Genomic DNA, 11,431 nt, shown 5'->3' with positions numbered 1-11,431 from the left:
CATGCTATTTGACTGCACAGCACAGAGATTCTTCCAATACACTTCAGATCTGTGGAAATCTTATGCAAGTGTTAATTTTTGTATGAATATCCTTGTAAAGAAGCAGTGGCCATTTACCACTGTTCTTTCTCAGAACTGACTATCCCTCTGACATCAGAGTCTGTGGATCCGTCAGGTAGTTTGCTAAAAGAGTTCCACAAAGGACATTTCTCGAAACATCTGCCTTTATTCTCAGTACAGATGAAGCCACGTAGCCCTAAGTGGTGGCCATTTGCAGGAGCATATCTCTATTGCTGTTCTTGGGTCATGACCAAAGAAAAGGCCATATAAGAGCTTATACCTGAGACCAGCCTTCGGTGTAGAACAGATAAACTTGCAAAGAAAAAGCCTGTGAGAGGGAGAGGGGCAAGAGCCGAGTACCTGGCTGTGGCCAGCTACAACCAACTGAAACCACAGGATTTACCCCTCAGCTTAATCTGCCAGACCAGACTCCCACGTCAGGATCTTACCTCCAGGTTACATTTGAGCCTTTCATTGCTCTACAGGAGGCTGAGCAATCTCTTCTAATTACAACAGGAATAAAAGGTTGCCTGTTCTGAAAAAGAGCAGTTTTTCAAATTTGGAAGAAATAAGGCAAAAAAGAGCATTGATCCAAAGCATCTTTTTAAAAATCACAAGCTACTTGCTATACCTCCTCAAGAGGAAAAGAAAAAGGGAAAGGAAAATGAAAGTACAGATATATGGGAGGTGTATAGGTGAAGCTGAGAGGCAGTAGGGCTTTAGAGAAAGCTGTTGAGCAGGAATGGTGCTGTAAAGCCCCATGTTGTCATGGATTACTCAAGGAAACCAGGCAGCTGTATACCCAGGTAGTCTTGCTGTTCCTGTTTCTTTAGCATTGAATTGAAATGCATGTTCTGGTTATTTATTTTTAATGTTTTCCCCTCAAGGTGTCACTGCAGGGTAGACTTAAGGCTATTTACAAGCGACAGCTGTGCATTTTCATTCCTAAAAGTGTTTGGCTTTCTTTGAAATGTAACCTTAACTACAAACCCCTTGGGTTAATAAGCATGGTAATTCAACATCTCCATAAAGTCGGTTTCCCTTAAGTTACTCTTCCACACTTTTTCATCTCTTCTTTATATAGTTCACCTGGGAAGAAAAATAGTTATCAACAGCTAAGGCATTGGTTTTAAGCCCATTCAAAAGCAGCTCTCTTTCTAGTGCCTGTGAAATGCTGATCTGGAATACCATGTGTCATTCCTGTCTCTGCAGTAAGGCTGCTGCCTGCACTAGGATACTATTGACAGGCTTTCCTGGAACCCTTAAGTTTTCTGTGGAAGTCTTGAATTGAAGGGGATAGCAGCACTGAGTCACTCCTTTTCTGGGATCTCAGGTAGAACACAGGCTTACTTAAAATGCTTGCCTCTTTCTTGAACTGTAATCAAGATGGATTTATTTTTTACTATTTAGTCTCAAACTGAAGAAATTGCTAAGAGTCTTTAGTAGTTCATGAGAGGAAAAATCAATTATTCCACTAGCAGTAGGAGAAATGAAGCCTCATATCCCTAAATCTCCTCTGCTTTACAGTAATCCCAGTTGCTTTTTCTAGCCCCTGTGGCACCTCTATCTGAGGGCAACATACATGCAGTTGGACAAATATGCTAGTTGTCCAGCCAGCAGTTGTTAAAAAGAATGTGTAACAGCTGAAATCTGACTATGTTTCCTTTAGGGGGATGAAGGGATTAATGAAGGGATTAATGAAGGGATTAATTTGGGTTTTTCTCCTATACTGAGATAGTGGTTTCATATATCTTGCAGGGTATTTTAAACATGTACCTTACCATCACATTCAGTTACAGTTAGCCAGTGAACTCAAAAGTGATGGTACTTAAGCATCATTTTCTTAGGGCACCAAGCTAAAAATTATCCATTAGATGAGCTAGGGAAATTTCTTTTACTGTTGCTCTGTGTTTCTGCATATCACTCATCTTCTTGCTTGCGTACAGGTTGCAGAAATGAGTGGGAAGACGTAGCTGTTATTTAAGCATCCTGTAAAGAAGTTAGTACTCTGTATAGGCATGGAAGAGAATAGGGAGAATCTACTACTGCTTGGGTTGGTACCTGTTCTGCTCCCTGCATATTCTGTCCCCTATATACAGCATAACCAGCTGCTAATGACAAGTGTCTCCATCACAGATGGTGCTTGCAAATAACATTTGCCTCAGTCTTAGTGGATACAAGAGTGTTGTGGAGCTAACAAGCCAGGGAGACTGGCTCATCTTCTTGCCTGGAGTGCTTCACGCATGCCATATTTAAAGGACTCTTGGCAGGAGATCGCCCTCACTGGTGGCTCTCATTTCAGTTCTGACTTGTAGATGTTTTGACTCCAGGCTTTCAATCTTGATTTTATTTCCCTACCCCTTCTGCTTGGCCAAGTATTTGATCAATCAGTCCTAAGTAGGAAAGTAAAAGCACGAGTGTCATCAAGGGGAATTAGGCTTCTGCCTCTTCTCTTTCCCCAACTGCATTTTGTCTTGTGCCTTCTGTATATTTCTTGTGATATTTTCCTATTGCTGACAACAATAACATATGAACATTGCCACTGTCTTTTTTGTAGCAGAACACCAGAGCTACCTCTCAATAAACTGATTGGGTCAACAGTGGGTGGTACGGAGAGAATCTGAATTAAAGCATGACTGGCTGAAATACGAAGAGGTATGCAATTAGGGGCCATTAAGCTGAGCGTCTGTACTTGTGATGCAGTTGTGATGATGTTTTAAGTCAGCCTCTGCAATCTAATTCTATTCGCTAACTATATTAAGAGGATGTTATGCAAGTGATAATTCAATTACTCAAAACTTAGAAAATACCAGCAAGTAGGCTGTATCTGTGATCTAAAGTGCATATTACAGGACAGTCTCTAATTACTTTGTTTTCAAAACATTTTTAAAATCTCCTTCAGAAAAAGAAATCTAAAAACAAGAGTAGGACCTGGAGGTTTAGTGTGTGCTAAAGTCTTCCTTGAGACTATGATAGATCACAGGTTACATGGTTAGTGAGAATTCATTCATGACCTTCAGTTCATATCCCTGGTAACTTTCATATACCTCCACCCACCTCTTTCCTCACCCTCTGCTGCTACTTTCTAAAAGAACATTGCCCTTTTCCAGCAGGATGGTGCTTCACTGAGTCCTCTTCACAGAAATTGGCTCCTACCTACAGATATATGTATTTTTTAACTGGCCCTCATGAGGAAGTGTCCCTCCCTGCCTTTACACTTGCAGGCACTCTCCGTGGCAGGTGAACTTCACAGTCATCATTTACAACTGGACTTTTGAGAAAGCCCCAGACTGGTCTGTATTTGGTTGTTGTCTAGCAAAAGAATAGCAAGTGAGGAGTAGAAATCCCTCCTGTGCAGATCCTGGAGCCTGGGCCAAGGAGCCCTGACGTCTGGACTTGCCCAGTGTGGCAAGTATAGAAGGGCAGTCACCATGAAACCAGGAAGAAGGTAATGTGCAAATCATTCAGAGAAAAAATCATTACTGATTACTACTCTAAACCCACAAAAGTTATGTCTGCACTGCAGCCAGAGATGTAATTGCTGTATATGCTGCTGTATCCAAGCAAGCTTTAGCCTCGCTAATTCAATAATAATAACAAGTTCAAGCAATTCAATAACAGTACAAGTTCAATCACAGCAAAAATAACAGTGAAGATATAACAAACCAAACCTCATCTCAGTGCAGTTACCAGGCAGCCAGGGTCTCAGATGACTTGGATAGCTTGAAGATATCAGGGCATAGGTTTCAGTGCACTGTTATTAGTAACCTGTCAACTAAATTAAAGCTAGCTCATATATGCAATATAATGCATACTTTGGATTTTAGCATAGGTATAAATAACAACATGATTTAAGAGTGGCATATACTATTTATCTGTCCTGGACTATAATTATGACAAATCAGATGTCAACATTGTTAGTCAATTAGACAAGTTGTGATTTAATTTCTTTAAGCACAGCTAAGCACTAGATTTCAGTAAAACTCAACTATGTGAAAAATTTGAGGAGTCTATGCCATTACTTTACCAAGCTCATTAGAGCTAACCAGTATGAAGTAACTATCACTGAATAAAACAAAAATCAATTTAAAATGTTCCTTTGGAAACAGGAAAAATACCTTCATCCAAGAAAACTTAATATTCCTCTAGAGAGAAACTATGTTGCATTTTTGAATAGAATTCCTAAGAGCAGCCTGGTCTTAGACCATAGGTGTAACAGTAAGGATGCTTTTTCATTTCAGAAAATACAGTCAGACCACTGAGTTACCAAGAGCCGTTCAGCTCTTCAGCATTCATTAAGCTGCAAATGTTGAGGTTCAGAGAACACAGCAGTCACCTTGTAGTCTAGGATGTATAATTGCTCTATCCAATTTTATTTGCACTGCTTAATGCAGTATGTCAATTCATGACATATTGATTCAACTTACAGAAGTAATTTTTTTTCCAGTTCATTTAAATTATAGTTTAGACTGAACATGCTTGAAGGAGATGGCTATAAATTATGTCAGCTTTAAGTAAGTCTACGTTCAAAAATACAATTTAAATAAAAAGTGCTAACTAATTTTGCTTAATTATTGATTTGAGCCTACCCTGCTTCTTGAAAATGTAATTACAAATGTTGAATTTGGTCAGACCTACGGGATTATATGGATTCAAGTGGTAAAAAAGGGATTTCAGTCTCTAGATCAGTGATGAAAACACGTTCTTTGACAGAGGCTCCAAGAAAAAAGTTCTATGGGTGGTTCAAAATGTCTGTCTGGCCATTCATCAGAGGACTGCAAGTGTCAAAGAGTTCCTTTCCAACACAGTATCTCATCAAAATACTGACCAGAGCAATGCTGTTTGAATAAAAAGGTGTGATCATCTCTCAAGCTGAAATGAATGTCTGCAAAAGTGTGTGCCTTATATACAAATTTTACCTTCTTGACTGAATTTTTCTCACCCTACAGACTTTTATTTTTTTGGGCACCACAGTATGAACAGTAACAGAAGGACATGAGGAGTCTTCTGAAGATCCTCTCAGGCAATGGTGACTTAAGGAAGCATCTCTGCTAGGCTCAAAACTGTAAAGTAGAGAAGTCTAGAGTCCAAGACACTGGCATCAGAAGAGGTCTTAAAAATAAGATCACAGTTTATATTTTGATCATTCAAATGATTCTGCATGTTGCCAAGAAGCTGTGGTAAAGCTAAGGCAATCTTTCAGAAAAAGATTACATCCTGAGATTTTATATTCCTGGAAATCCACCAGCTCTTTGAGGAATGTGCTTTGACCAAGTTACCTCCAGTTTATAGAATTTCCTATGAGATGGTTTTGCCAGACCACAAGGTTAAAATGAGTGTGTTTTACACCAAAAGTTTTAAATGTAACTTTTTTGGTTTACTAAAATGCAAATTCAATTGTCTTTAAGGAACACCGTAGTACTCTTGAAGGTTAAATTTATTGTTCCTAAAAGATTTCAGCAGTGATTAAATAAAAATCTTTTGCTGATACATTCCTGAAGGATAACATTAGGTTTGTAGGAGGATTTGAAAGATTATGTGAGGGACTGTGAAACAATTTCAGGATAACCTCAAATCCATGTTTTTGAATTACTGCAGTCTCAATGCAGAAATCACGACGGGATCCTTTTCTTTCATTACAAATCTTCAGCTTTCTTTCTATCAGGAAAATGAGAGTCTCCGAAGGGCTTGTCTTTGCCAAATAATTTAGGTATGCTCACAGTCCTCCCTCCAACAGAAGCTGTTTGTTTTCCATTTGTTTGCACCGCTGAGCAATTAATGGGTTTAAAAGAAACTCAGGGCAGGTGAGGAACCCAGCTGCACTTGCACTTCTTTTAGTACTCAGGTTGCCCAACCTTTGCCAATCTCAGCACTCTTCTTGGCAGAGCAGTGAGAAGATCAGAAATCTTTGGACAAGGATTTGAAGGTTGGCCAAAAGAATTAGATGGAGAGCGAATGCTAGGGTGTGAGGATTATTTGCTGGTAAAGGAAGACTCATGTTTATTCAGGATTGGCTGACACAAACCCAGTGTTTCTTGCAAAGTTAGGAGACTGGGATCTGTTTTTTCAAGGTCTCAGACCATAGACTTGAGATCTTTTCCCTCTATAAACCCCTACCTCACAAAAAATTTGCAGGGAAGAGATTCCTTTGAGAAGCTGACAGAAACTGTTATGCGATCTCTGTGGAGGCTTTCCTGAAAATGAATGGAAAACCATACTATTCCACAGCTTGGTCTGTGACAGTGGAAGATGTCCCTATTCCCAAGAAGCTCAGGTTATATCCCTCCAAGCTTTCAGCCAAGAAGAAACAGCTTGCAATACATGTGGCACTACAGCGTGAGCAGTAAACATCACATTAACATTTATAGGGACCCACTGACCTGTCACTGCGGGTTTGGCAGCACTGTCTGAACTGCCCCAGCATCTGCGAGCCACATGGATGAGGCAGCTGGGATCGCTTAGGGACAGATTGCCACCTGCCCTTGTAGGACTATGCAGGCTTGAGGAGGGGGAGCACAGAGAGACTGCCTATGGTCATGTGCCCTGTGCAACCTCCTTGCAAAGTAAAGCCAAAAATGAAATAAAAAGCAGCCCCTGTAGCTCAGCTCTGCCCTGGCTCAGGGAATCTTGGGGCAAAAGAAAGGGGATGTTGCCATTATTTAACACTCTCCTGTGGGACTGGGACAGTGAGGAGGAGCATGGAGAAACAGGGCAGGTTAGCCACTTACTTAGCCCCAGGTTGACAATCCCTTCCCTGAAATGCAACAGAGACCAAAAGTCACTTCAGCTCCTGAGACTCAGTCTCTGTAAAGCTCCTCTGGGGTTGTAACTTAACAAACATCCATGTTTTTACCTTCTTTGTTTTTTATTCATTATTACTGTTCTTTCCTTAAAATAGGAACTCAAAATCTTATTTTGCACAGATACATGGATTGAAAAGCTATTCAATTCTACCACAACCATGATAAAGACATCTTCAGGGAACGTACTTACTGGAGCAATCTTTTCAGCATTATTCCCCAAATAGGCTAAGGAAACCTCAGCTGTTTCACCAGAGTAGTGGTGCTGTCAGGTTTCCCTTTTCTCCAGGAGCGGAAGCATATGCACCCCTTTTCACAAAGCTCTGCGGCCTGCCCTGGTCTGACACCAATATATCCTGTCTGAAAAGCAAGGGCCTTAAACACTGGGAAAGAGCAGAAAATGGGGAACATGAAGTATTGTGTACAGCAGTTTATGGCTACTGGTACAGAATGCTTGAACTGATCTGATGAACACACCTGGATGTGCATAGCTTCTGCCAGAATGCATAACTGTGACCTAGACCTTGGCGTGCAGAGGAGCTACTTTGATACTAATAGTCTTCTGAAGTCTCTGCTGAAAATAGCATGGGAATAATGGAGAAGAGATGTGTTGTCTGGGGAAGATTTGGGGGTCTCTTTTTAATCTTTTGGCTCTGAGATACATAGGTAACATTAAAGTGGTATAATCACCTGTCAGACTTGCCTTTACACTGGGACAATCATAAAAAAATGTCTATGACAGGTATCTTTGGCATTTTTTTTCCTGTTAAGGCAACTTTTATAGCCCTTTAAAAGTTTCCCACTGCAGAGATACAGGATGCAATCCATCATGTTCTCAGGTATTTCATGCTCCTGGGAAAAGGTCAGAGGTCTACTCAGAAACTACTTTTGGGGAGAAAAAAATGAAGAAGGCAGTTACAAATGAATGACAGGGCAGAACTCCAGGGAGAAAAGATAGTTTGATTGTAAAATTAAAGGCAGAGATTTCCAAAAGCATTTAATGATTTTGAGTGCCTCACTTCTTGGGTATTCCACCAGAGAAATCTTTGAGGCCTCATTTTCAGAGAATAAGTGCTTGGCATTTCCTGAAAATTATGTCTCCTTTAACATATTTCAAGCGGTGCATGAAGAAAGAGAGCTATTGAAAATTCCAAGGCCAAGATGTTCTTAGTGACTTAAAATGGTCAGACAAAACATATTGTCGTGCTGAGACACATCCCTTCAAGGATTTTGAACATTTTTTTTCTTTCTGTGAAAGAGAGAATAAATAATAGTATATCTGAAATCTTACACTGCACTTCGGTTGTGTCATAAAAGATAGAATTCCTATTTGATATTAATGGAGCAGGTGAAATGTGAAATGATATTCCTTTAATCTTTAATGAAATTTCTGGTTTTAGCATTTAGCTCGTCTGTTCAGTGACATAGAAGAGCTAATAATATCACAGTTTTTGAAGGATTTATTCACTACAGGCAGCCTGATTTTCTGAAGCTGTAGCAGACTATTTAGGTGCTCCAATGTTGCATGAAAATAATAATAATAAAACAAATCCTCTGTCCTTGAAACCCAGTGAGCAGAGTTGGAAAGGTATAATTAAAAAAGAAAAAATCTCCCAATAAGCCACCACCGCTGGAGCAGGAGAACAGTAGTTAAGAAAACAACAGTTCTCTAGAAATTAACAGGAGCAATGGGTTCCCAGGAAGTCTTTAACAGAGCATGTTCTGTAACTTCAATAAAAAAACATGAACATCCAACACCGAGAAGCTGAATGGTGCTTTCTGTAGTAAACTGCTTCTCTCCTGTACTACTTCAGTGTTTTAAAATTTAATGCTTTATTTTTTAAAATCCTAAGGGATGGGAAAGGTTAGTAATGAAGTTGCAAAATTTTTTTGTGGGGGGAAACTGAAACTTTCTCTTAAGGGGTAGGGTGTATTAATTAACTCTGCATGAGAAAGTTTTCTATCTGTCTATCTGTTGACGCTTGTCTCTTCATTTCTTTCCAGCTCCTGGTTGTTTATCCTTCATCAGACAGTTGTCCCAGGACCGAGCTTGAGGCATAGGCTCTTGACTGGAGAGGCAGGACAGAACAGAAGCAAGAGGAAATCCCAGGAGGGGAGCGTGAAGGAAGATCTTTCCCCGTCGCTTTCCTGGGGGAACACAGCTGCACGGCCTGAGCTCACCACAGGCAGCATTGAGGACACAGGGAGTTACAGAGGCAAAGACAAACAGATGCTACCTCCCACAGCTCCCCATATCCCACGGATCCTCTCCAGCTCCCATGCTCACCAATATATACCTAGAGACCCCTCCCTAGTCCAGCCTTTTTTGGGAAAAAGGTAGATTATACAATCCCTTAAGATCCTCCCCCCACCTCCACCGCCTCTATTATCCATAATTTCAGCTGAAACTTTTTTTTTTTTTTTTTTGGTCCTGGCATTCTTAAAACAGGAGAACATTGTAGGAACGTCCAATGGATGCATTTATACTTCCAAAAATCAGAGATGCTCTCCAGTACCCCTTAAAGCTAGTTGGTAATGGAGTTAAAAAAAACCTTGGCCATTCTCCCAGCTGACTATCCTAATAATAGAAATGCCCCTCAGACTCAGTAGCTGATACTGGGGATCTGTCAGGTGATTTCCATTAAAAAGAGTAATTGATGATAGAAGTCCAGTATAATATCCTTGGTGGAGTTCTGCTTGTGTTCCTCAGAGCACCACAGGGATGAGCAATAGGAGGCCCTTTCTCCACTCACTATTTTCAGTTCTTCTTTTGTTGTTAGCACTTTACTGAAGTCTCTGCTCTTTTCTAGGTCTCTCCAAACCCTGCTTCTCTTAGCTTTCCAGTTACCATTTCTCTGCACACACAGAGCAGCAAACAAATTCACGCTCTAGCCGTTGCACCAGCTTGTAGGAAAACTCCTGAGCCTGTGTGGCCAAGTTGCCGAGCAGTGCTATGTGCAGCCTAGTGTCGTGGGATGGATCTTCCTCCACCTGTGCCATTTTACAGAGGACCTTGGTCACTTCTTCCACCCAGGCTGGAAGGACACTAGCTAGTAAACCCATCAGGTTTCAGTGGCCAGAGATGAGATGTGCATGATGCAGTGACAACAGCCATCTACAGCAATGATGTTTAACCACACGGGCATTTAACCACAGTTTGGTAAACTCTAAGAGACAATTTGTCTAAATGGTGACAGTAGGATTAAACCACCTATAATATAGTCTCATCATGGCTACTCCAAGGACTAAAACATTGCTCACAGCTTAATCTAGACAACCCCCAGGCCCCATGTGTTGCTGCAGCCGCTTCCTCCATTGGCAAACCTCCCACACCCTGAGGGAGTCCTGGGAAGCCAGGGGTTGCTTTTTGGGGCACTGGTGCTGCAGGGACCCTCCCTAGCCAGAGCTGGAGCTTTTGGAGTTTGTCAGAGGGATTGCGGCTCCTCTGCCAGCACCGGCACAGGGGGAGAGGTTGGAGAGCTCTCTCCAGGCCTGTTAGTGCACATTTCCTTTCTCATTTATTAATATTAGCTCGATTTTTAATTTGTGCTTCAGCAGTACTCACAATCATATTTTCTGCTAGGCTCTTCATCTGTGACCCAGAAACCTTATCATAGAGCCCTGGGCAGAATGCCTGCTTAGCAAAACTCACTGTAGATGCATCTGAGCGCTGCCATTTACAGAATGTCTAAACTGTGCCTCAGCTATTTCGGATGCTATATATATTTAATCCATGGCAGTATATTAGCAGATCAGACTAAGATTAATCAGGCTGAAGGTAACTTTTGGACCTTTTCCATAACTAGGTCAGAGATAAATAAGGTAGATTGTTCTGTGCTACAACACAAGCAAGCACTGGGTAGCAGGTGAAATTTTCAGGGACATCAGCCAAAGAGATACTGTAATAAGATTAAGGGAAGCAAAGTGAAAGGGGTGTGTGTGTATATCTGCATGTGTGTTCACAAATGTGATTCAAGCATTTTCAATTTGCAGAAACCATTAATTTCCACTGAAATTTTCTTTGCTGTTATAGCAGCAAATATGCAAATTTGCTTTATGCTAAAATATCCTCCCCTGTTTCCTTAGTGTTATAAAATCAGTCCTTCCCACTGATATTAATACAGAAAGCTACAGCTAGAATAACAATGCAGCTGTTTGGAACCAAGGAAAACTCCCTGCATATCAGGAATGGGTTTCTATATATTTTGAGATTCAGTGATGCCTGGAATACAGTCAACAAACAAGTAGGAATTATTTCCTTTTAAAATAGAATAGGTCACATTTAGAATGTCTAACAAAATGTGACAGCAGATATTAGTGGGGCACATCTTACCTGCAAATTAAAAGCTCAACTAATATTAATAAATCAAAAGGAAATATTAAAAACCTCTTCAGTCGCTACCAGTGTTCCCTGAATAAGGCCACTAAAGCACTGGTATATGCACAAATTCTGATGAAAGGAAGATATGACTAAAATACTAAATTATGTTTAGGAAATTTTTTAGTTTTGTGCACACTTACTGCACTGACAACAGCAGAAAGGTCAGTGGTGAAAGCTCTCGTTACAGTAA

The sequence above is a fragment of the Apteryx mantelli genome, chromosome 1, assembly GCF_036417845.1.
Source record: "Apteryx mantelli isolate bAptMan1 chromosome 1, bAptMan1.hap1, whole genome shotgun sequence".
Taxonomy (NCBI): domain Eukaryota; kingdom Metazoa; phylum Chordata; class Aves; order Apterygiformes; family Apterygidae; genus Apteryx; species Apteryx mantelli.
Note: the sequence above shows the minus strand (reverse complement) of the source record.